Source organism: Pipistrellus kuhlii, unplaced genomic scaffold (genome assembly GCF_014108245.1).
Source record: "Pipistrellus kuhlii isolate mPipKuh1 unplaced genomic scaffold, mPipKuh1.p scaffold_m20_p_1, whole genome shotgun sequence".
In the NCBI taxonomy this organism is placed as follows: Eukaryota; Metazoa; Chordata; class Mammalia; order Chiroptera; family Vespertilionidae; genus Pipistrellus; species Pipistrellus kuhlii.
The window spans coordinates 167449154-167454311 of record NW_023425404.1 but is presented as its reverse complement, the minus strand read 5'-3'; positions in this window follow the sequence as shown (position 1 = coordinate 167454311).

The window sequence follows — 5158 nt, the reverse complement described above, 5'->3', positions numbered from 1 at the left end:
TGTTATGCCTTTGTTTATTATTGGTACATCAGGTATCAAGGAATCCAGATTTATTGTGCTGAAATTGCAAATGTATTAATAATTTTCTAAATTATATTTTCCAGACAACCCATATTATCTAAAAAGGTCATAGTCAATCTTTATTGCTTGGGGTAACAATCTAGTGGATGGTAGTTCAAAGCATATTTTCCTGTCTCTGGTTTCTGGAAGGTGGAGGTTGTGAGAAACAATGAGAGGACAATTCATAGAAGGTTTTATGTAGTGATAAGTGTCCTGGTGCATGAATTCATGCATATTGGAAGAAAATTCATTAGAAGTATTTTAATATCACTATTCCCATCTTGCTAATGAAAAGAAAATAGGATTCTACTGAGTCTCCTATCTCTACCTACTCCAGGACTTTGATGAGGATCAAATGAGATGAGGCACGGGAAAACACTTCACAGACATTTGGTTAAATTGCAAAATGTTTGCACCTGGCTATAAAGAAGGTCAGGTTCTTGAGCTGAACAAACTAGGATACCAGTCACTAGGGAGAGAAAGCTGGGTGTTGCTAGGTAACGTCATTATCTGGCGCCCACAGCAACTGTAGGCTGGGCTGTGGGCCACATTTTGTGCCATGGGGTCTTGGCAGCATTGGCTGCAATTTTGGTGGGTTGTTGCTCGAAGGTGATGGCAAGGCCTGTGTCCCACTTGGGTAAACTGGGACTTTTAAAACCATTGGATGTGGGAAAAATTGTTGAAAAACGTGACGATCTGGTCCCCTTACACTTGCGGGGAGCCAAGTTTTGGTCCATGGTGCCATTTATTTTAAAATGGCCAAAGCCCATCATGGCTGCTCTTAGGCTGAACATCTGCCCCCGGTGGTCAGTGCATATCATAGGCACTGGTCAGATGGATGGACACTTAGCCTTTTATATATAGAGATTCCTCCCCAACCACAGGTCATTTTAAGAGTGCACTGCTTCTGCTGAAACCAGTTTGGCTCAGTGGATAGAGCATCGGTCTGTGGACTGAATGGTCCCAGTTTCGATTCCGGTCAAGGGCATGTACATTGGTTACGGGCACATCCCTGGTGGGGGGTGTGCAAGAAACAACTGGTCGATGTTTCTCATCAACGTTTCTAGCTCTATCTCTCTCCCTTACTCTCTGTAAAAAATCAATAAAATATATATTTTTTTAAAAATGTGTCTAAACTTATAAAAAATAAAAAAAAAAAATGCACTGCCGAAACTGGTTTGGCTCAGTGGATAGTCAGCCTGCGGCCTGAAAGGTCCCAGGTTCGATTCCGGTCAAGGGCATGTACTTTGGTTGTGGGCACAGCCCCAGTTAGGGGGTGTGCAAGAGGCAGCTGATTGATGTTTCTCATCGATGTTTCTAACTATCCCTCTCTTTTCCTCTCTGTAAAAAAAATCAAAATATATTTTTTAAAAAGAACAAAAGTGCACTGCCTCTTCTCAGTGACGGGACTGGTATTAGTAAATTTTGACTTAAAAATAGGAAAGGATGCATTGAAAGGAAGGTAATTGAGATATGCTGTGTTCATAGAGTGCCATGACACTATTTTTGCTGTATTTAATGGAACTTGGAGAAGAAAATGAAACTCAATAGAAAGTGATAGACCATTTTGTTAGGAGGATTTTGCTGCTTTTGTTAATGGGGAAACACAATGGAGCTTATGTTTTTGTGAAGTTGAGAGAAGAGGAAGTTGAACCTCGCTGGCTATGCAAAACAAAGCTACTGGATTTGCATTCTGTCCTGATGCAGTGAGAGACCTGGAATATCCTGAGTCAGAATGGCTATTTTATTTTATTTTTTATTTATTTATTTTTAAAAATATATATTGATTTTTTACGGAGAGAAAGGGAGAGAGATAGCTAGAAACGTCGATGAGAGAGAATCATCGACCAGCTGCCTCTTGCACACCCCCTACCAGGGATGTGCCCGCAACCAATGTACATGCCCTTGACCAGAATCGAACCTGGGACCCTTCAGTCCGCAGACGGACACTCTACCACTGAGCCAAACCGGTTTCGGCAGCATGGCTATTTTATATTTGAATTGATGAGAGTTATTCACTCTCTTCTCCCTCCTGTAAGATTCTTTAATACCTAAGCAACAAAGCAAAATTAGTTTCTAAACATTTATTGACATAGTAGAATCAATGACAAAGAGCTTGGAAGTTTCTGTTTGATCAAGGGTATATGGGGAATTTATCTTAAATATAGAAATGTTATAACTGATTTGGTTTGTTTTCAAGGAATCAATGCTTTTAACCCCTTGCTGCTACTTTCCTAGAGGCTAACCCCTGGGATGTTTACATGTGACATTCATTCTCACTTTTTTCTCCCTATGTCTCAGGGTTTGACCCTAGTATAATATTAGGTCTAGTAATAACTAATGTCGTTTTCTAATACCTTTTTTAAATCGAATTTATTTAAACAATACAACAAAATTTAATCAACAATATAGTTGCCGTTGTTTTCTATTACTTGTGCCCAACGCTCAGGAAGCATTTTAATCCCTCTGTTGTAAAATTCTTGTGATTTTGATGCAAAAAATTCGGTCAATGCATTTTTGAGGCATTCTTCATTATTAAATTTTTTTCCAAGAAGAAAGTTTTGCAAAGAATGAAACAAATGGTAATCGGAAGGGGCAATATCAGGAGACTTTGCAGGCTGAGGGAGAACTTCCCATTCCAACTGGCGCAGTTTTTCAGCAGTGATTTTTTTTTTTTTTAAATATATTTTTATTGATTTTGTACAGAGAGGAAGGGAGAGAGATAGAGAGTTAGAAACATCGATGAGAGAGAGTCATCCATCAGCTGCCTCTTGCACACCCCCTACTGGGGATGTGCCCGCAACCAAGGTACATGCCCTTGACCGGAATCGAACCTGGGACCCTTCAGTCCCCAAGCCGACGCTCTATCCATTGAGCCAAACCGGTCTTGGCTCAGCAGTGATTCTTGCAGTATGCGGTCGTGCGTTATCGTGGTGAAGAATTACGCCCTTCCGATTAATCAGCGCGGGTTCTTTTTCTCTTAAAGCTTGGGCTAACCTTTCCAATTGGGCACTATACACTGCACTTGTAATGGTTTGGTTAGATGGTAAAAGTTCATAATGAAGAATTCCTTTAAAATTTCACCAAACACACATCACTTTTTTCGCATGCAAGTCAGGTTTTGGCGTGGGCTGCGGAGCCTCATTTTTGTCTAACCATTGAGGCCGCCTTTTCAAATTAACATACAGCACCCATTGTTCTTCTCCGGTAACAATTTGCTCTAAAAATGGCAAACGGTTTTGACGAGAGAGGAGCGAACTGCAAATTGTGACTCTTTGATTACGGTTGTTGTCGGTCAACTCATGAGGAACCCATTTTCCAAACTTTTGGACTTTGCCAAGTGCACGCAATTGATTGGAAATTGTTTTTTGTGAACAATTTAAAGTTGTCGCAAGCTCTTGTTGGGTAATTTGAGGATTTTGCACCAAAAGAGCTTGAAGAACTTCTTGATCAAAATTGGACACACGGCCTCGACCACTCTTGTCATCTAACGAAAAATTTCCCTCGCGAAATTTCTCAAACCAATGCTGGCATTTTCTGGCGCTAACTGCATCTTGATCAAGAGCAGCACAGATGTTTTTTGCAGCCTCACTTGCTTTTCTTCCTAATTGGAACTCGTAAAGCATGCAGTGCCGAATATGCTCTTCATCCGCCATCTTCTTAGCCCTAGTTTTGCAACAAAAACCAAACCAAACACAAACTTTTTCAAGCAAAACTTGTTAATTGCACTTCACACGTTCTGTAGATACCACGTGTTTGAAGGTTATGTCAATACAAGTCAACGCCAAGCAAGATTTTAAACGAATGTTTTAAAACAACATTAATTATTACTAGACCCGATGTATTGAATATAAAATGCTTACTCTATTTGAGCATGATCAAGTTGTATAATTAAAAAAAAAAAGTTGTATAATTCATCTGGTTGTCCTGCATGTCTTGCAAAAGAGTGGGCTTTTAATGTTAAAGTAGTATATGGGCTTTTGTGTCTGTTATGATATCCTTTAGAGTCAGTATGTGCACTGTTGTTTTGTTTTTTTCCAAGCACCTAAAACAGTATTGGTCCTTAGTAGGGCAAATACTTGTTAATTGCATAGGCCAAGAATTCTGTGTAAGATGTATATCTTTGTTTCAATGAATAAATATAGTAGTGGTAATTTTACTGTATTTTTAAAAATATATATCTAATTGATTTTTTCACAGAGAGGAAGGGAGAGGGATAGAGAGTTAGAAACATCAATGAGAGAGAAACATCAATCCCCCAATGGGGATGTGCCCGCAATCAAGGTACATGCCCTTGACCGGAATCGAACCTATGACCATTGAGTCTGCAGGCTGACGCTCTATCCACTGAGCCAAACCAGTTTCGGCAATTTTACTGTATTTTTAAATTTCTGGTAATGCAGATATCCCTTGGTTCATAGATTAGGGTATTTTTTCTGGATGTCTTAACATTGACAAGGCGAGAAGGGTTAACCCAAATAGCAGAAAATAGCAAAAATTTTAAGAAAGAGACTTGAATAAACTTTATTTTGAGGCGGTTCAAGCTTATAGAGAAGCTGAAAGAATGGTCCCCTTAAAGTCTTGTGAACCCACTTGGATTCACCATTCTCATTTACTTTCTATATGTATTACCGAACCATCAGAAATTATTGCAAGCATACCCCTTCCTCTTTGAATATATCAGGTTGTATCTCCTAAAGATATGGGCATTTTCTTGCACAAATCAAATTCAGGGCTTCTAAGATTGGTGTATCATTTTAAAAAATATATATTTTATTGATTTTTCACAGGGAGAGGGATAGACAGAAATATCGATGAGAGAGATACATCGACCAGCTGCCTCCTGCATACCCCCCACCCGGGATGTGCCCGCAACCAATGTACATGCCCTTGACCGGAACCCTTGAGTCTGCAGACCGACGCTCTATCCACTGAGCCAAACCGGTTTCAGCTAAGATTGGTGTATCATTTAATATACAGTCTGTTCGAGTTGTGCCAAATGACTTAATACTAAACAATTTTCCTGTTCCTAATCACCCATTGCATTCAGTTGTCATATCTTTCCAGTTTTCTTTAATTTGGAGCAATTCCTATTTTG